Source organism: Tamandua tetradactyla, chromosome 4 (assembly GCF_023851605.1).
Source record: "Tamandua tetradactyla isolate mTamTet1 chromosome 4, mTamTet1.pri, whole genome shotgun sequence".
Taxonomy (NCBI): Eukaryota; Metazoa; Chordata; class Mammalia; order Pilosa; family Myrmecophagidae; genus Tamandua; species Tamandua tetradactyla.
Window position 1 is genome coordinate 194,892,402 of NC_135330.1, and position 21,914 is coordinate 194,914,315.

Below are 21,914 nucleotides of genomic sequence, written 5' to 3' on the forward strand. Positions count from 1 at the left end.
CATGAAGAAACAGGTTTCCCATCCAGACAAGTATGGTTTCACAGGGCAAGACGAATACTTGTTTGATGTACCGGGCAGAAAACTACATGAGACTTAACTCTGAATTCTTAACAGTATGTCAGGCATTTATATACATTTCTAGATTGATAAGCCTCAAGATTTGTGTTAAAAAATATTTAAAAACCTAAGAAAATGATTATCCCATAATGCTAATTTTAAAAGGCAAAATATAATAATACTAAAGCACATTTTCCCAAATTTCTACAATGAGCGTGATATACTTTTATATCTATAACCACAAAGACTAAGAAAACAGTCTGTAATGCATTCCAGCACTGCACAGGAAAGCTCACATATTCATTCACACATTTTCACAACTGGCTTACATATGGCACCAGAGACATGGTACCTTAACTACCTTCAAAGAATCAGAAAATTAAATACAAAAATTGCCATCTGAATCAGAAACATGGGTCCCTTTCAATTAAAGTAAACTAATACTTATTAAAGAAATCACCTCTATCAAATGACTACAGGATGTCTAAAAGGTTCACATCTCTAGATCACCAGTACTAATACTTGATGTAAAACACGTATCAAAGTAAGAATGCCTTTCATTTTATGACAATAAAGGAATTAAATGAGCTTTCCACAGTAATCCCAACTTTAGAATTGTATCAGAAAAACAAACTCAAATCTCAGTTTTTCACCTAAAGTTTTTAAGTCTCCAAATCCCAGTAGTCCTGGAGGGCAGGAAAATTCATCATATGGGGAGCTTTTCAAAATTATATTTACAGGCCTGGGCTCTTCTTCAAGGACTCCTGTGTGACCTCTGAGATGAAAGCATGGCATCGTCACTGTGAGGAAGGGCCTTACATCACCTATATCACCTGCTTTTTATGAAACCTAGTCATACATGTTGCGCATGTTTTTCATAAAAAATAGTCTCTCTCAATTTTGGGGTGGAAGTGGGGTGGATCATTCTCTTGGCACAATGAGAATAAATATTATGAACGTCATTGTTATTAGATTTTCAGATTATTTGTCCTTCCATGCTTTTTACTATGGGAATGGTTAAAACACCACAATATTCAAGAAGTTGAAATGCTGGAAGGTAATTTAAAATCCTCCTTTTACACCACATCCATATTATCTAACATTAAATTATACATAGCCTAGATTTAAAAACAAATTTTTTATCCATATTTTTTTTTACTCATCTGTCCATACCCTGACAAAAGGAACAGTAGCACAAAATAATCATACAGTCACATTGTATGTATATGATCAAGAATTAAGGCTACTGGAACACAGCTCAACAATTTCAGTTACTTCCCTCCAGCCGCTACTCCAATACGCCATAAACTAAAACAGGATATCTATATAATACATAAGAATAACCTCCAGGGTAACCTCTTGACTCTGTTTGAAATCTCTCAACCACTAAAACTTGATTTCGTCTCATTTCTCTCTTCCCCCTTTTGGTCAAGAAGCCTTTCTCAATCCTATGATGCTGGATCCCAGCTCATTCTGGGAGTCCTATCTCACACTGCTAGAGAGATTTACACCTCCAGGAGTCATGTCCCATGTAGGGGGGAGGGCAATGAGTTCACCTGTCAAATTGGCTTAGAGAGAGAGGGAGAGAGGCCACATCTGAGCAACAAAAGAGATTCTCTGGGGTGACTCTTAGGCATAATAATAAGTAGGCTTAGCCTATCCTTTGCAGGAGTAAGTTTCACCGGGGCAAATCCCAAGATTGAGGGCTCAGCATATTGATTTGGCTGTCCCTACTGCTTGGGAGACTATCAGGAATTCTCCAAATGGGGAAGCTGAATATTTCCTCCTTTCTCCCCACTCCCCAAAGGGACTTTGCAAATACTTTTTCATTCACTGTCCAAATTATTCAGGGATATATGTGGGCATCACACTAACCTGGACAAACCAACAAGATCTCACGCCCTATTCAAGATTCTATGTATTTGTGGTGTTAAACTAAACTGACCACACAAGCTAAATTAGGTAATACGCTACCCCAAAATACAAATTTTGCACCAAATAAACATCTGTCCCTTTGGTCTCACACAGAAGCTGAAGGTTTAAAATATGGAGGATACCACCTTTTACCCTGTACTCTGATTCAGATCAGTTTCATTCATATCTCTAATCAAAGTCTGATCCCTTTTTCAACTTTTGAAACAGTTCCTGCATGGGGTACTGCTGACTTTCATAGCTTCAGAGCTCTAACTCTGAGTCTCAGGTGTCGCAGATACCTGAAGTTTCTGGGAACAACCATGTTATATACAAACAGCTCAGTAGCTCAGAATTTAGAACTAACAGTTACAACCCTGAATATCTGTGCCTGCTGTAAGAGCTTACAATCTAGGTCCCTTTATAATAGGCCCCAACCTGATAACCCACGCTCTCGACTTCAGTTCACTGAGTTTTTGTATTATAGTTAGTTCATACAAGTGAGGCAGGATATTTGTCTTTCTGTTTCTGACATTTCATTTAACATACAGTCTTTACGATTCATTCACCTAGTTGCATGTCTCACAACTTCATTCTTTCTTGTAGCCGCTAAGTTGTATGTATATATCAGTTTACCCTTCCATTCCTCAGTCGTTGTACCCTTAGGCCACCTATATTCATTGTGACTCACAAACAATGCCGCCATAAATACCAGTTTGAAAGGTCCACTCCACATTCCCCCACTCAGCTCCTCAAGATACATACTGAGCAACAGGGTTGGCAAGACCCTATGGCAACCCCACCCCTAGCCTCCTGTGGAGCCACCACACTGTCCCCCTAGTGGCTGCACCTCTCAGCTTTCCTACCGACAGTCAATGGGGACATCTCTTTCTCTGCATTTCCTCTAGCACTTGTTTCTCTCTGTTCATTTTTAATCAGTTTTATTCATACATCATACAACTCCACCTAAATAAATAGACATGCTTTCCCTACCATAATCTATATGAAGACATTTGCTTTTCTTCCACAAAGAATCCTTACCCCTCCCCCATCACCCACAAGTGCTGACATAAAAATAAATTCTTAACAAGCAATTCTACCATTTTCTTGGTAGGGTTTCTAGAAAAGTAAGAGCATTAGAAGTGCCATTCTAGAATTAAACTGGTATGCATCCAAAGTAGCATCTTGTATCCTACATGAGTAAATCATGGGCAAGTCACCCAATTACATAAAATTGTATATTGGAGGGAAAAAAAAGTTCTTTACTCGGCTAGCAGACAGTTTATTTCCCCCTGCATGATTACTGACTTACTAAACCTTTAGTCAATTTTAGAAAGGACAATAACCAGAAAATATCTAATACCAGCAAGGAAAACATGTTTTAACATTTGTTCATTCCTCCTGATTTACAGTGAGTGCCAAAAATGCTCTATTAAGGACTCTGAAGTCATCTCTAGGCTCAAGGTAAACTGAGTTGTGTGTCATGGACTGTGGGAGAGAGGGGGCGCACAGAAGCTAAAGTGGCAAGGATGCCACATAATTTCTGACCCAATTTAATGCCTTGTTGAATTGGGCCAAAATCTTTGCTTCAATATAAATACTAAGTGAGGAGTTCTTTCACTTAAATACAGATTTAATTTTAAAACATATATTTTCTTTACTTTACTCTTAAATTTGCTTCTGTGTTTCACATTGCCAGAAAAGATATTTTGACCCCAGCTCTGCCTTCTCCCCTGATCCAGTGACACTATTGCATACTCATAATTCATTTAATTGTCTTTTTGTGACTTGTATGCTTTATTCAATAGCCTTTGTGTCAATGGTGCAATTTTCAGGCCTTACAATAAGTTATATATATTTTATGCTACTGTTGGGCTGTATATTCCAAGTTAGTATTTCTTCTATACCATCTTAAATCACTTCAATTATTAATGATTCTAATATGAAATATATTTTAAAATGATGAAATCACAAAGATCTATGATTCTAACAAGGAAATTGGTCAGAATTTGAATTTTTTTTTCTTTTTTGCATGGGCAGGCACCGGGAATCGAACCCGGGTCTCTGGCATGGCAGGTGAGAACTCCGTCTGCTGAGCCACCATGGCCCATGGCCCACCCAGAATTTCAATTTTTTTGTGTTTGAATATGAGTTTACAGTAGTCTCATTCCTTTTCACACAGACCAAACTCTACTGTTAAAGAAAACTTGGTACCCCAAACTTCACATACTGAATGTTAATGTCACTTTCTATAAAGTCAGGTCCACTTTTTGCTGCTTTGGTTATAGGAGAAGGAAGACTGAACTGGAGTCAGAAGCTGTGGTGTCTAGCAGCCCGGCTTTTACGCTCACTGGTTACACAGTCTTGGGTAAGCCACTCCACTTGGGAGGGCCTGGTGCCCTCAGCCCCTAGCAGACAAGACTCCACCTCATCAGCCTGGCTCCCTTACAGCTCTCCTGAGCACTGGACTCTACAACCTCATTATTCAATTCTCATTGCCTTTATCCCTTAGGTTTCTACTTTCTACTAAATAACTGGTATTGACCACAATTCTACATTGTTTCTCTTACTAATTCTATGAGTTTGGGAAGTTCTTTTCTGTCCAGTAATTTCTATCCAGTAATTGTTTTAATTGTTCAATCAAGAGTTATTAAATAATTGTAAAGATAGTGTCAGGAGAGAGTCTTAATAGTGTTGTTGGCATCACCGTAAACTGTATTTGCTTGAACAACAATCAGTCATGCTTGTTAACTTCTGAAAAAAAAACTGAGGAATCCTCTGAAGAAGAGAAGGAAACAGGCAATTCAAGACTTACCTTTTACAAGAAAATATCTGGAGTCATCTTTAGGAAGGAGAAAAGGCAGGTTTTGTAGCATTAGGGGAGCTATCAGGAGAAAGGAAATATGTGTCTCAAAATACGTTAATCAGGAATGGGAGGAGGTAGAGAAAAGAGCACAGGTGTACTAAATGTCAAAAGCCATCGTTTTTGTGTGGTGGGACACCTATGTGGCAAGTTTCTTTTTTGGGGGGTGGTAAGTTTTTGTACCCCCCCCCCCACCTCCAGCAGGTATTCAATAAGTATTTAATGAATAAATTTTCTTTTGTGGAAAAAAAATAAAAAGACTTAACTTTAATAATTATCTGCAAGACTGGCAAGAAATAAACCAAAATATATTACATTGATCATCTTTGGGTGATAACTTTTTTGCCACTTTAAAAATATTTTCTATATTTTCCTAATTTTTAAAAGGATTATCTATTACCTTTAATTGATAATAATCCATTTTATGAAAAGACCACAATCATCACTAACAAGCAAGCTTTAAACAGATGTTATAGTACTTTGTGGAGAGCTGGGGGGTGTCTGGTAAAATTCTGAAAGCCTCTATTTGCTAAAGGGAAAACTTAACTATCCATTCCAGGCCATTAAAATCATATTCCAAAAGCCCTTGTAAGTTTAAGAGGGCAAAAAAGTTTTACTCATTAAATCTTTAATGTATAACTAGCAATCTCATTTTGCACATTTATGAAAAAGTGCCACAGTATTCTTACTTGCTCTAGTTATACTCAATGAACATAGTGCATGTATGCCCATTTAATGAATTTAAAAGTGTGATTTGATTATATTTAAATAATTACAGACTTCTAATTACAGCACATTTGCCTTTAGGACATTTTTTTTTTTAAGTTTTCTTGGGTATTTATTAGGCCTATTTTTAGCACTATTTCAAATGTTAACAAACAGATTGATTTCTTCACAGTTGTTTAATATTTTCAAACTCTAAATATAAAAGGTCCATTTTCTCAATTCTCTGACTTAAGTTATTTGAGCTTATATGAATTCTGTAAGAATACTGACCCATCTCGCCTCATCTAACCTTCAAAATCGTTAAAATCAAACCAAAACAAACCAGTTATATGTGAATCTTTCCATTAAAATACTATCAAAAGATCATGAATCAGCTGAAATAGCTGCTTTTAGTTTTTAAAAATTAAACCTAGTTCTCATTTCACCTCAGGTTACAAGAAAATGGAAAATCTGCTTTTAAGTCATGCAGAGTAAGTCAACATTTGTCTACTTCCCCTAAGAAACTAAAATGTTTCTTAAAATGATAAATATTCATAACACTCAAACTATTTTTTGTGACCAGTAATTTTTGTCTTTGAGACTAGAACATATGGTTCTATTTAGCCAAGATGTATCATAATGCTAAATTATGTATAAAATACTATTTCTGGTATTTGTCCATCTTCTGCTGATGTGCCATTATTATTGCCAGGGGAACAAAAAAAGAAAAAAATGGTCTTGCTAACAGTAGGTGTTTCATGTACCACTTTCTTCAATCCTTTTGTGCCACAGTGGGAATCCGGACCCATTATGTGGTCCCAACTAAGTGTTGGCGCAGGCAGGCTGTGTTGCACATGTTGGGTAGCATTTCTATCTATCGGCTCTTTGAACATGACCCTGAATGTGTTAGAGGTCCCAACACAACTAAATCCGGTGTCATTTTGTCCCAAAGTTTGTTTTTTTTTTCATATTCAATGATCTGTATATTCACTTGATAATCGGTGCAACCATGAATAGATCCATATAAGCCAAATTCAACTACAGAAATTCTTCTGCTGTGAACCTGATTTGATTGCTTGTTTCACTGTAACCCCAACAGCTCTCTACTTGCTGGCATCTATTGATGCTGCATTCTTTTCCTCTGAGGCAGCATCTTAGTTGGTCAATGTAATCAACTTGGGGTTTACGGTTGACGTAAAATAAAGAAAGAGATTTACCTCTTCATGATCTGATAAAATTCCAGACTGAGCAGGCCCTACTGCAAACTCTTCCATTGTCATCAGTGGGAACCGAATTAAGGAAAGTGCTTTTCCTAGAACTTTGTTTCCAAAGTCAAAGCCAATTGTAGTCTCTGACATTCGGTTTCTGCCCAGTGTACAACAGCTCGTGTACAAAAAGTCGACTTTCATGAATACTAAATGTGTCTCTTTCTAGAACTGCACAGAGCATGTCCCTACCAATATCAGTAAACCCTTCTGCACTAATTGCATCCGTTGTGCTTTTGTCTATCGTGTCTAGACAAAGACTAGCAAGCTGTGGTTCATGAAATAGTCCAGCCTAAATAAGAAGCATAAAGGCATTATATACACTCTAAGATGTTTAGAAAGAAATTCCACACAATGTGCTTCCAAGACTTGGACTGGGTACTTCATGGCATATAAAGAGTGGTCATAACTGTTTCGGGACCAATATGAACTTCATCTGAATATAGGAATCTCAGCAGCTCCACGAAGGCGGCGGGCTCCACGTCCAGCAGCTCGACCTCGGGGGACGTGGTGGCCATGCCGCCGTTAACATGACGTTGAAGATGGTGCAGCCGGCCGCCAGCATGAGGCAGTGGGCGGGATGCGCGGTGGGCAGGATGCGCCACGGGCCCCCGCGCCACCACCACGGCCCTTGCCCAGCATGAAGCGCACACCACTAGGCAGCTCCGAACTGAAGAGGAAGGCGAAGCGCTCCTTCAGCAATGTCTTAGTTGCCTGCCAGTTACAGAACAGCTCCCCCTGCAGAGGCAGCAGCGGCCCCGCAACCCAGCTCTGCCTCGACCTACTCTCTGGGTGCCCCCCGCCCTGCCGATGCCATCCTCCCGCCGTGCGCCGGCCATAACCCAGGCCGGGCCCCGGCAGTGCCTTTAGGACACTTTGCTGGCCAAATTTTAATGTACTTAACCCTGAGTTCTTAATTAGGGATGCAATTATTATTACTTATTGTTACTTATTTATTGCTTACTATTATAGGAAAATAACTTTCAGTTTATTACATGATTTCTAGGAAACCATGTTGCAAAAAACGGGGAATGCATATCCAAACATACACACATGCACGTGTGCGCACATACCCACACAAGATTTAAAACGGCATTCTAATACCTTACTACTCAGAGCCCTGGATATTTCCATTGTATATACAACCTAGGTTTTGTCATCAGTCCTATGATTTAGTTGCTATAACATCTTAGAAATGTCCCTTCACTGATCTGGGGATTACAACTGCTCTCAGCGTAATAACACTACTACCCACATCTGTTTAATACTGTAGTTATCAAAATGTTTTTACATATTTAATTCATTGGATGCCCAAGTCTCCCTCATTTTCTCATTCTACAGTGGTAGCAAGACCAGGGTTCACATTCAGGGCTTAGGTACAGAAATACCCTATCTACTCGGAAGACTGTTTTGAAGCTCAAATGAGACAATATGGGTGAAAAGCATTTTGTAGATTCGATAATATAAATAGCGTGTTATTACGCTAACTCATTAGAGAGGTAGGTCATGATTATATTAAATGATCTGTAAAGTTATGCCTAGAAGGTAAAACTGCAAGTTAGAAGAGTTGTGTTTCTTTCCTAATAGAGGTTATTTAAAAAAAAAAAATCAAGATTCTTACCTAAAAACTATCAATTAACATTTTACCTTAGTTAAGATTATGTGTAATAGAAAATAAAATGCTCTTTCTGGCTTCTCCCCAAAATAATTATTATAAGATTTTCTCCATGGAATTAATTTCGCATTCAGAAAAAAAAAATTTTTTGCGCAGCTACTATGGACACACTGGATACATGGGGTGAAACACACACATAGGCCTCTGACTTCAGAGAGCTTAACAGTAGTGAAGAAGGCAGACAAACAAGTAACCAAGCAAAATACAACCGTGGGAGAGTGCTCTAGACAAAGCACCACGCTCCAGAACAGGGAATGGGGGAGCGGGAACGTCAGTGAGGGTTCTCTGAGATGATAACTGCACAGAGACCTGAATTAGAAGCCCCAACTGCAAAGAGTAGGTGGTAGAACATAGGTAGAGAGACTAATATATTTTAAGGTTTCAAAGCAGGAAAGAAAAAACCTGCCACATGTGAGGAAATAGAAGGCAGACAATAAGGGTGGAGGATATAGTCGAGTGACTGAGGAAAAATGGCACAAACAAGGCTGCATAGGAACAGGGGTCAGCTCTCACATGATGAACGGGGCCTGTGGATGTTACTTAAAGTGGAATGCTACCCAGGGGAACACTGAACCAATTCTCATTTAACATCATGCTGGCTGTTGCACAGATAAAGTGTTCTTTCTTTATCTGTGTTCCAGGGGAACACAGAAGTGGGGGACCAGATAGGAGTCTGCTGTAATAGTTCATTTGAGATGACAAAAGCTGGGGTTGGGGAAGAGGCAGAAAAGAAGGTATGTCTAAATCAGATACACAGTTTAGAGGTAAAGCAACACAAATTGCTGAGGTACTGAAAGGTAAATGATGGAGAAAATAGGAATTAAAATGATTCTACACATTTGTTCTAAGCAACTGGAGGGATGGTGCCAATCTCTAATATGGGTCCTACCTAAATGTGGTATGTCTGTGAAATAAAAAAAAAAGTGGTGCTGTAAAATAAATAACTGGATATATGAGGAAGGAATTCAGAGGAGAGGTTCGGGCCAGCAATATAAATTTGAGGGTAACCAGGACTTAAATGGTATTGAAAGCCTGGGAATTGAACCTATTGTAGAGGCCAGAAGAAAGCTAACATTTAAAAATCAAATAAGAAGAAACTGAGACAGTAGCTAATGAGTTAGCCCCAAGTATCTATGTGGGATCATGGAAAGGAAGAAAAGATAGTAAGTGCTAATGAGACACCAAGTAAGATGAAAAAGAGATCTGCAGTATATTTTGTACACAGCCTCTGTAAATATTTAATAACTTACTATTGTACTGAGTAAAAATACAGGCATTTTCTGTATAAGATTGAGTTTTTCCACATATGAATTATATATTTTGGATTCAGTTAAAGAACATGATTTGTCATATTTGAACCAATACGGTTTATAATTCAAACTATGGAAGCTAGCACTATGCTTGGGGAGAAACAGTTGCACACACTTGACACAGAGGTACACAAAGCAATTTTGTTTGAAATGCTGGCTAGTGTGTTGGTGGTGTAATCTTTCATTCGTTGTTAGCAATTATGAATTTTAGGTTTCTACAATAAAGGCCAGAAAGATACATATTCAAATTTCCAGCACCTATGCATGGGCCTTTAAAAATTGATTTTTCATACCTTTCCAGTAGTTTTTGCAAGAATTTATTTATATTTGTAGTGTTAATTGGTAAGACACATTGGTCTATACAACTCTTTTCAATCATGTTCACCTTCAATATGGTAATATTATTTTATAGACTCACTAGTGAACTGCCTTCACTTCTATCAATATGGTAATATTACTTTACAGACTCACTAGTGAATTGCCTTCACTTCTATCTATTCCTTACATTTGAGTTCAGTCTCACTAACTAACCATTCATCCATCTCTAGCCTCTATGTATCTCTAAGTCCCCTATACTCTGTATTAAAAGCCTCTGACTTTACCTTTACCATGCTCATAAAAGTGGAGTCACACAGCATCTATCCTTTTGTGTCTGGCTTATTTCACTCAGCATTATGTCCTCAAGGCTCATCCATTTTGTCATCTGCTTCACGACGTCATTCTGTCTTACTGCTGCTTGATATTCCACTGTATGTGTATACCACATTTTGTTAATCCACTCATCTGCTGATGGGTACTTAGATTGTTTCCATCTTTTGGCGATTATGAACAAGGTCGCTATGAACATTGGTGTACAAATGTCTGTTTGTGTCACTGCCTTCAGCTCTTCTGGGTATATAGCAAGTAATGCTACTGATGGGTCATAGGGCAACTCGATATTTAGCTCCCTAAGGAACTGTCAAAATGTTTTCCACAGTGGCTGGACAATTATAATTCCCACCAGCAGTGCATAGTGCCCCAATTTCTCCACATCCACTCCAACATTTTTACTTTCCTGTTCGTTTAATAGCAGATATTCTTATAGGTGTGAGGTGGTATCTCATTGTAGTCTTGATCCGCATTTTCCTTATAGCTAATGAAAATGAGTATTTCTTATTTTTCAGTCATCTGTATTTGTTCTTCAGAAAAACGTCTATTCATATCTCTAGCCCATTTTATAATTGGGTTGTTTTTGTTCCTTATTGCTGAGTTGAATGACTTCTTTACGTTTACAGGATATCAAATCTTTATCAGATGTGTGATATCCAAATATTTTCTCCCATTGAGTTGGCTGCCTCTCCACCTTTTTGACAAAGGCTTTTGAAGCACAAAAGCATTTGATTTTGAGGAGTCTTCACTTACCTAATATTCCTGTTGCTTGTGCTTTGGGTATAAAGTTCAGGAAGCTACTTCCTATTACTAGGTCTTGAAGATGTTTCTCTACATCTTCTGAGAAGTTTTATGGTACTAGTTTTTGTATTTAGGTGTTTGAGCCACTTTGAGTTAATTTTTGTATAGGGTGTAAGACAAGGATCCTCTTTCTTTTATTAGCTATTGATATCCTGCTCTTCCATGCCCATTTATTGAAAAGACAACTTTGTCCCGGTTCAGTGGATTTGGGGGCCTTGTTGAAGATCACTGACCATAGCTCTGGTGGTCAATTTCTGCGCTCTCAATTTGATGTTCCATTGGTCAATACTTCTGCCTTTCTGCCAGTATCATGTTCTTTTGACCACTGTGGCTTTATAAGTTTTAACATCAGCAAGTGTTAATCCTTCCACTTTGTTCTTCTTTTCAAGAATGCTTTTAGGTATTTAGGGTCCTTTCCTCCTCCAGGTGAATTTGGTTAACCAGCTTTTTCAAGCCTTCAAAGTAGGTTGTTGAAATTTTGATCAGTACTACACTGAATCTGTAGATCAATTTGGGTAGAATTGACATCTTAACTACATTTAACCTTCCTATCCATGAGCAGGTAATGTCTTTTCCCACCTATTTAGTCTTCTTTGATTTTATTTAGCAATGTTATGTAGTTTTCTGTGTGGAAGTCCTTTACGTCTCTAGTTAAGTTCATTCCTAGATACCTGATGCTTTTAATTGCTATTTTGAATAGATTTTTTTCCTTAATTGACTCCTCAGGTCATTGTGTATAGAAACATTACTGATTTTTGTACATTAATTTTACATCCCACCAGCTTGCTGAATTTGTTTATCGGCTCAAGTAATTTTGTTGTAGATTTCTCAGGATTTTCCAAGTATAATATCATGTCATTTGCAAATAATGAAAGTTTTACTTCTTCCTCTCCAATGTGGATGCCTTTTATTTTTTTGTCCTGTCTGATTGCTCTAGCTAGAACTTCTAGTACAATGTTGAAAAATTATAGTGACAGAAGGCATCCTTCTCTCATTCCCAATCTTAAGGGGAAAACTTTCAGTCTCTCACCACTGAGTACAATGCTAGCTATGGGTTTTTCACATATGCCCTTTATCATATTGAGGAAGTTACCTTTGATTCCTATCTTCTGAAGTGTTTTTATCAGAAAAGGATGTTGAATTTTATCAAATGCTTTTTCAGCATCAATTGAGATAATCATGTGATTTTCCCCTTTTGATTTGTTAATGTGATGTATTAATTGATTTTCTTGCACTGAACTGTGCTTGCATTCTGGGTATAAACCCCACTTGGTCGTGGTGTATAATTCTTCTAATGCATTGTTGGATTTGATTTGCTAGTATTTTGTTGAGAATTTTTGCACCTATATTCATCAAGGAGATTGGCCTGTGGACTTCCTATCTTATAGTATCTTTACCCGGCTTTGGTATTAAAGTGATGTCAGCTTCATAAAATGAGGTAGGCAGTGCTCCTTTTTCCTCAAAATTTTTTAGAAGTTTGAGCAGGATTAGTGTTAGGTTTTTTTTTGAAATGTTTGATAAAATTCCCCTGTGAAGCTATCTGGCCTTGGGCTTTTCTTTGTAGGAAGATTTTTGATGACTGACTGAGTCTCTTTACTTGTGATTGCTTTGTTGAGATCCTCTAATTCTTGAGTCAGTGTAGCTTGTCTGTGTGCTTCCAGGATTCTGTCCATTTCATCTAAGTTATCTAGTTTGTTGGTGTATAGTTGCCCATAGTATCCTCTTATGATTTTTTTTTTTTAATTTCTTCAGGGTCTGGTAGTACCAATCCCCCTCTCACTTCTGATTTTATTTACATACTCTCTTTTTTTCTTTGTCAGCCTTGCTCAACTTTACTGACTTTCTCAAAGAACCAACTTTAAAAAAATCTATTTTTCTTTTGTTCTCTCATTCATTTAATTCTGTTTTAATCTTTGTGATTTCTCTTCTTCTACTTGCTTTGGGGTTAGTTTGTTATCCTTTCTCTAGTTCCTCCAGGTGAGCACTCAAGTCCTCAGTTTTGGCTCTTTCTTGTTTTTTTAATATAGGCATTTAGGGCAATACATTTCCCTCTCAGCACAGCCTTTGCTGCATTCCTTAAGTTCTGGTATGTTATATTCTTGTTTTCATTCATCTCCAGAGAGCTTCCGATTTCTCTAGCAATTCCTTCTTTGACCCACTGGATGTTTAAGAGTGTGCTATTTAATCTACATATATCTGTGAAAGTTCTTGTTCTTTGGTGGTTATTGATTTCATTCCACTGTGATCAGAGAAAGTGCTTTGAATAATTTCAATATTTTAAATTTAGAAAGACCTGTTTTGTGCCCCAGCATATGATCTATCTTGAAGAATGTTCCATGAGCACTAGAGAAGAATATATATATCTTGGTGTTTTAGGGTGTAATGACCTATATATGTTTGTTAGGTCTAATTCATGTATGAAATTGTTTAAGTTGTCTATTTCCTTGTTGAGCCTCAAAGAGAGAAAGAGTGTATTACTAGGCACATAGTAGGCAAGCAGATAGCCTAGCAGCCCAAAACCTGTCTCCCTAAGTTTAGGGGGTTCAGGGTTTTTAAAGATTTTAGCAAGGTAAAATGAGTTCATTTTGGATAGTAAGTTCAAAGCAGAAAAGGAGACAATTGTTATTATGATCATTTCAATAGGAGAACATAAGTTGAAAGGAGGGGATGCAGATCTGTCACTTCAGTACTAAAGGTGTGAGCCAAGAGGAATGGTGTCTCCCTCACTTTTGAAGGACAATTTGGCTGAGTACAGAATTCTTGGCTGGAAGTCTTTCTCTTTCAGAATCTTAAATATATCATACCACTGCCTTCTCACCTCCATAGGGCCAACTGAGTAGTTCAAACTCAGTCTTATGTGGTTTCCCTTGTATACAGCAGATTGTTTTTGTCTTGCCACTTTCAGGATTTTCTGCTTCTCTTCAACATTTGACAGACTGATTATATGTATTTTGGGGTAAGTCTATTTAGATTTACTCTATTTGGAGTTTGCTGGGCTTCTTCAATTTGCATATTTATGTCTTTTATAAGGGTTGGGAAGTTTTCCCCCATTATATCCTTAATTAATCTTCCTAGCCCTTTTCTCTTCTGGGATACCAATGATTTTTACATATGTGTGCTTTGCTTAGTCCATCATTTCTCTGAGAGTCAATTCAAGTTTTTCCATCTCTTTTGTCATTTGCTCTTTTATGTGTTTGACATCAGTTGTCTTGTCCTCTAGTTCACTATTCTTTCTTTTGCCTCTTCAAATCTGCTATTGTGTTTCTCACTAGTACATTTTTATTTGGTCTACAGCATCTTTAATCTCTGTGCTACCTGCTATTTTTCTATCTATTCTTTCAAATTCCTCTTTATGCTCTTCTAGTGTCTTCTTGATCTCCTTTATATCATCAGCCATCCCACTGATTTTATTTAGTAGAGTTAAATGAATATCTTTGATTAGTTGTTCCAAAGTCTGTGTCTCCCCCAGTGTTTTAATCTGGTCATTATGCTCATCTATATCTGCTCACATCTTCATATGCTTAGTGATCTTCTGTTGCCTTCGAGGTATGTAAATATCTTGATAGGGTTACTTTGGAAGTTGATTTCCTTCAGTAGTCTAAAGCTTTTGTGTTTATGGAATGGCTGTGGAGCAGGATGTGGGCCTAAGGTGTGGGGCATGGTACAACAGTGTGGTGATGGGCTGCAGCACAGGAACAGGCAGAGGTTGGGGATTACAGCGGTGCCTGTAAGCAAGGGGTGCGGGGTTGTGGAGGTGCTGTGCAGGGGCTATAGGGACAGGGTGAACTCAGGCAGGCTCTGGCACTCAGAGGCAGGGTGCAGCATGGGGGACACACAGGTAGGAAGTGGTGGGAGGTGGACGGGGTGGCAGTGCAGATGCACAGGCAGGATGTGGGAGGCAGGGTGTGGGGTATGGTCCATAGAGGTTGGAGCACTGGGAGGGTAGGGCGTAGGTGTGTCCTTGTGCAGAGGGAGGGGTCAAGGGGACCGGGATGTGGATGTGTGAGTGTGCAGGGGTGGGGCTCAGGTCATGAGGGTTGTAGGACATAGGTCAGGGGCAGGTGATGTTGAGTCGGCGGGGCCCTGGCATGGGTGCGTGGGTGCAGGGTGGGGATGGGGCAGGGATGCACATGTGTGCGGGGTGGGGGCTATGTTGCACGGATGCACACATGAGCACCCGCCCAGTGTGGGAACAGGGCATTTGTGACAGAATTGAGAAAAGGGTATGCACGTGTGTCAGGCAGGTGGAGGGGTCGAGAAGTTGGTACACAAATGCATGCGTGCCCAGCAGGGAGGATACAGCTGTGTGCATGTGTGGGTCTGGGGAGCAGTGCCTTGGTGTGCATGTGCACATATCTCAGAAGCAGCAGGGTTGGGTTGCACCTGTGTGGGCTGGGGATGGGTGTGGCCAGCTCTGGGCAAGATGTGCAGGTCAGCGCTTGCCCAGAGCTGGGAGGGTGTGGCAGGGGTGTGCATGTGCATGTGTCTGGGGGCGAGGGGGTAGAGTTGCACAACTGTATGGGCTGGGGGCAGGTATGGCCTGGGTATGAAAGTGATCACCTGCAGCCCGGATGTGCAGGTGACTGCCTATAGGAGGAAGGGAGGGCAAAGTGGGAGTTGAGGGGTCTGGCACGGGTGTGAAGGTCTCAAGAGGGGCAAGGCAAGGCTGTGAGCTGGTGTGGGAGAGGTGGGTTCAGCTGGAGCAGGTGTGTGTGAAGCAGGGGTGAGCAGCGGGGATGCATGGAAGGGTTGGGGTGAGGATGCTTGGAGTGTGGTTGCGGGGCAGGTAATGGGGTTCAGGTGCATGGGGTGTGGGGGGAGTTGTGGGTCGCAGGGTGGGGGCAGCCCATGTGGTTGTAATACGTTCAAGAAGTGTCGTTTGGCTTAACTTTCTGGTCCCCGTTTCCCTGTTCACACAGTCCTGAGGGCTCTGGGCCTCCATCTGGAAAGGGGCGCGTTAGGCTGCTTGCTCTAGCTAGATGGTCTCTGGTTCTCTGCATCTCAATTGTTTAGTTTCTGCAACCAGGGCCTCCTTATGTGGTGTAGAAGACCCTCTTAGGTCACTTACACCCTGGTATCACTGTCCCAGTCATTTTTCTGTCACTTCTCTAGCTGTTCCTTAGAGCAGGGGTGAACTTGACATATCCTATTCCATCATATTCCAGGAAGTCATGTGTGGACCTCTGACACACTTCTGGCCAATGGGGGTATAGGTTAAAATAACGGGAGAGGGAGGTCTCTTCTCAAAGTATTGCTAGAGAAGTCTTTTTCTTTTCTATCTTTTTACCATCTGGAATATGATGTGGTGTTCGGTAGTATAGAAATCTTTGGACCAGGAGGAGAAATTCAAAAGCTAAGGGGGGAGCTTACCCTGGAATCCAACTTCTAAATTTCTTGTTGCAGGAGACATGTAAACCTGTTTTACATTAAGTGGGATTTTGCTGTTACTAACAGCCAAATGCAACACAACTGATACATGCCTTTTCCTTTCATTCCTCCCTAAGAGTATTTTCAAATGAAACAAAGTATAACACATGAAGAGAATACTACAAATACAGCAAACTCATCTGCAGCTAGAGGTAGCCACATGACCTAGTTCTTGCTAATAATGGGAAGACTGATGGGGCCTCCTAGGAAAGTCAATCCTTTGCTGATAAGAGGAGTGGGCTGCTAAGGAAGATGGCGGCTGGGCTGTCCTTGACAAATCCTCCACTCCATCTCCTCCACCCTTCATGCCTTTGAATTGGTTGTGATACCTGGAGCAAAAGCAGCCATCTTGAAACCACTGGGTAACATCCTCAAGGATGAAAAGCTCATCTCCAAAACAAAGGGGAAAACACCTGGCTGCTTGATGCCATCACTAAGGTGATACCCCTGTCCTAGATTGCCTTTCCAGACTTCTCAGGAGATAATTAAATATCTTGATTGATAAAGTCACTATCAGTGAGGTTTTTAAAGAGAATTAATTAATTTTTTGTGGCTAAAAGGATTCTGACATACTCTATCTTCTACCCAAGTGTCTTCACACTGCCTCTGAATAAAAATATTCTCCCTAATTTGGCTCTTACATCTCATTCCACGATTTCTACTCCAATATGCTGAAATCGTACTAATATTTCCATACTTGGAATGCTCTCCCATCTAAATTTTACCAATTCTTAAAGGCCTACCTTAATTTCCCCATCTTTAAGTTTACCTAGAGGCCTGTCACAGGAACTATGTCTTGAGCTCTACCATTCTCTCTATTCACTTATCCACACTCATTTACCACTCTCTTCTCCTTATTCCATTCCTTGTATAAACCCTCCTCTTCAAATCAGCATGGTATTTAGTCAATTCAAAATTCACTTCAAAGAATTTCAGGCTGACAATGAGGAACACCTGGGTTCTTGCTGCTGAACTCCTATTAAAAGCCTTGCTGCAAATGCACTTCATGTTTACCTTACTTTTAAGTATATGCAGCTCATTTCTTCTTCGGGATCAGCGGTTCCTAATTAGGAAGTTTCCTAATTCTGGGAAACTTTCCCAAAATGCACACAGTCAGGCACCACCCCAGACTTACTGAATCATTTCTAAGGGTACCCATGTTGGAGGCTCCCAGTGATTCTAGCGTTTACCTTTGGGTAAGGTTTTCTAATCAGGATATCTTAGAGTTGCACTGTGATAGCAATATGCTAACAACTGGCTAAATGAGGCTATTGAAAACGTGAAGTTAATTTAACTTAAAAACTCCTATTTGATGAGACCAAATGCAGAGTGTTTTATTATGTTCAGAACCTAAATTTTCTGTAGCACACAATCTAAATCAACCTGACTGGACAGCTCATTTAAACAACCCAAATTCCTGGAGTCCAGGACGGGAATGAGACCCTGCAATTCTGTATAGTTTAATGTAATACCTGGATACATCCCAGACTATGGCGGGCTGATAATTAGAGTACTGGGAGAGCCCCTTGAGGGTCCAGAGGGAAAAAAAACATATATATATATATATATATATATATATATATATATATATATATATATATATATATATATAGGCCCAAAGACCCCTATAGATTGGGAGAAGGATTAAAGGAGAAGGAGGAAGTAAAACAGAGAAAATGGGATGTTAACAACCGAGTATGGCTGCTGAATCACTATATTAATATTCCTTCTAGACTCCAGTGTTTTGGAGCAGCAAGAAGGAAAAATCTGAGATGATGGAATGGTAGTTCATGAAAAATTGTGGAGTCTGTTCTGTAACCACTTGTTGAAGTGTGCTTTGAAAATCATTGCTTTTTTCTTTCTTTGTTTTGTATATATGTTATATTGTACAATAAAAAGTTATTTAAAATACTCATACTTGAGATTCAGTTACTGGAAAATTTAAAGCATGCCTGGAACTTGAGTAAGTGAATTTACTTTTTAAAGTGTTAAGTTTTATGAAATCTAAATATAGGCTATTTCCTATGAAATTTTAACATCTGAATTGAGATGTACTATAAATGAAAACCACACATTGAATTTAGAATACTTAGTTTGGATCAAATTTAAAATAACATGAAAAAGTTTATACTGGTTACATGTTGAGGTGATATTTTGGATATACTGGGTTAAAATACATTATTAAAATTGTGCCTATTTCTTTTAACCTTTTAAATGTGGCTAACTGAAAAACTGAAATTTCATAGTTGTTTGTATTATATTGCTAACAAATTTCTCCCTAGAGAATCAAGGTTACCCAACTGTAACTAGGAGTTATGCTATTTCAAATTCACTATTATACTGACTTGGAGAAAGTTAGTCACTGTATCACTATATGTCTCTTTTATTAAGGCCTACAGAAAAAATTTCTCTCAGATTTCAGAGTTTGGTAATTTTACTCTTGATAAGTTATTTTTTTTGCCTTGCCCATGGAAAGCTTAGAGCCAAATTTGTACTCTGTAGTACTTGGCTACAGAGAAGTAGCCAAGTACTTCTCTGGCTAGCCCTTATTTTTCTACCTGTATTTTCTGTTTGGTCATATTTTTCTTTTTGAAAGTTGTGTATCTTTTTGTTTTTTATTTTTTCTCCAATGAGACAGGGAATAATCTTTGATAAGACTCAAAGCCTGAATAAACACTAAAAACAACATAAGGCAAAGGCAAACAGTTAAGTAAAGTCTAAAAGCTGTACTGAATTCCTCAAATTGCTATTTTCTATTTTGTTATTCACTTTGCATAACTCATTCCTTTCAATGAAAATAAAGCAACCTTTACACAATATATCACAATACTCTCATGTACTCTGGGGAAGGAGAAACAGAGCAGCTTTTGAAATAACATGAAATTCTCAGAGGAAAAAGTTGTCATTAGAAAATATGACACTGTTCTGTTCATAAAATGAAATGTTCAGAATCACAAATCAGGCTCCTCAAAGTTTTTCAAGAAAGTTTATTCCTATTCTAAGTTATTGGGTATAACCTAAGAGGAAACTATAGTTTCAAGTCTAACTTAGCTTTTTTAAAAAACACATGTCATTGTGCTATAGATTTTGTGAAATGATCTCATTTACTTACAGCCAGTATGAATAAATATAGTTTGTTTTAATTATCTCAAATATCAAAACTAACAACCAGGTCTTTCAGTAGTTACATATTTTACTCATCTGTCCTTAACTAAAATTGTGCCTGACTATAGGCCTACAGATGTTATCAAAGAAAACAAATTTATATTTTACCAAATAGAAAATAATCTAGAAAAGGAATTCACCGTAACCATATGAAAGCCTGCTAGAGGCTTCTAGTGTTCACATGACCAGATCATCCAATACAGAGATATATACCAACTGTGTAATGAAAAACAATGATAATTTTATTTCTGAGACTCCAAGCCAAGTTTTGCAAATGGCTAAAGGGGAGTGTGCTGGTTTGAAAGGATGTATGTCCCCTAGAAATGCCATGTTTTAATCTAAATTCCATTTCATAAAGGCAGAATAACCCCTATTCAATACTGGATGTTTGAAACTGTAATCAGATCATCTCCCTGGAGATGTGATTCAATCAAGAGTGGTTGTTAAACTGGATTAGGTGATAACATGTCTCCACCCATTTGGGTGGGTCTGGATTCCTATAAAAGGAAAAAAAGTCTCTGGAGTCCTATAAAAGAGGAAACATTTTGGAGAATGAGAGAGATTCAGAGAGAGCCAGAGAAGAACGACAGCCACGAGAAGCAGAGAGCCCACTAGCCAGCGACCCTTGGAGATGAAGAAGGAAAACGCCTCCTGGGGAGCTTCAGGAAACAGGAAGCCAGGAGAGAAAGCCAGCAGATGATGCCGTGTTTGCCATGTGCCTTCTCGGATGAGAGAGAAACCCTGAACTTCATCGACCTTCTTGAATCAAGGTATCTTCCCTGGATGCCTTAGATTGGACATTTCTATAGACTTGTTTTAACTGGGACATTTTCTTGGCCTTAAAACTGTAAACTAGCAACTTACTAAATTCCCCCTTTTAAACGCCCTTCTGTTTCTGGTATATTGCATTCCAGCAGCTAGCTAACTAGAACAGGGAGGTAAACTAATGGCCCTTACTGCATCAAATATTTATTGAACACCCACTTTTCTGATAACTGTAACAGGCCCAAGATATAAGGTTGAATATGATACACATGTCGCATGTTTGCATAGCATGTGTACTACAGAAGAGGCCAGAGTTAGAGTCTGGCCCAGTGGACTGTTGTCTCAGGGCAGGACCTATAAGAGACACCATGACACCACTGGAACTTACTGACCTGCAGGGCTGCAGTCAGCTCAAGTTCAAAACTTGAATGAACAGGGATTTTTCCAGAATTAATAAGTTTTATGTAAATTTTAAATGACTTTTAGGAAGTTGCCTGGTTCAGAGAAATCACAAAATAAAAATTAAGGAATTAAAATGATCAAAAATTGGGAAATGTTTGTCTAATTACTTTTAGAATCCTGACCCAGTTTTGGCCAGTAAAAACACATTAGGAAGGAATTTGCTTCTATATAGGAATTTTTATGAAAAGCAGCATATCTCTCTTCCATAAAAATATTGTGCCTGTTTGAATCGATTATGTACTCTGGAAAAGCCATGTTTGAATCCTGATCCAATCTTGTGGGAGGAGACTTTTCTTTTAATCCTGATTCAATATTGTAGGTAGAAACTTTTTATTAGATTATCTCCACGGAGATGTTTGACCATAAAATTGTGGGTGTGACCTATGATGATTAGATGGGAGATGTGACTCCATTCATTCCAGATGGGTCTTGATTGATTTACTGGAATCCTTTAACAGAGGAAATAATTTGAAGAAAGTCAGAAACGGGAGAGCAAACAGAAAATTCAGAGCAGAGCTGACACAGATACTGACGCTTGGAGAACAAAGACGCAGATGTTTGCGGATGCTTGGAGCCCAGCAGACATTACCATGAGATGTTAAGCAAGCCAGAACCTGGAGAGAGCCAAGGGAAACCAAGAGATGAAAGCCAGCCCTGGAGAAGCAAAGTGAGGAACCCCCACAGGAACAGAGGCTGAAAGCAACAGAGTCCACGGGTAAGGGACCAGCAGATGCCAGCCACGTGACTTACCAGCAGACAGAGGTGTTTCAGACCTATCTGTCCTCCTTGAATTAAGGTATCTTTCCCTGGATGCCTTAGTTTGGACATTTTTCATAGGCTTAGAACGTAAACTTACTAAA

The 21,914-nt window shown here is 39.0% G+C and overlaps 1 protein-coding gene and 1 pseudogene across 1 annotated transcript in view; both read right to left on the reverse strand.

Annotated features, from left to right (window-relative positions):
* Positions 1-11,514, reverse strand: part of LOC143679676 (BTB/POZ domain-containing protein 1 pseudogene) — a 36,292-nt pseudogene extending 24,778 nt beyond the window's left edge.
* Positions 1-21,914, reverse strand: part of UBL3 (ubiquitin like 3) — a 78,178-nt gene that overhangs the window by 36,649 nt on the left and 19,615 nt on the right. The gene's annotated exons all lie outside the window — the stretch shown is intronic.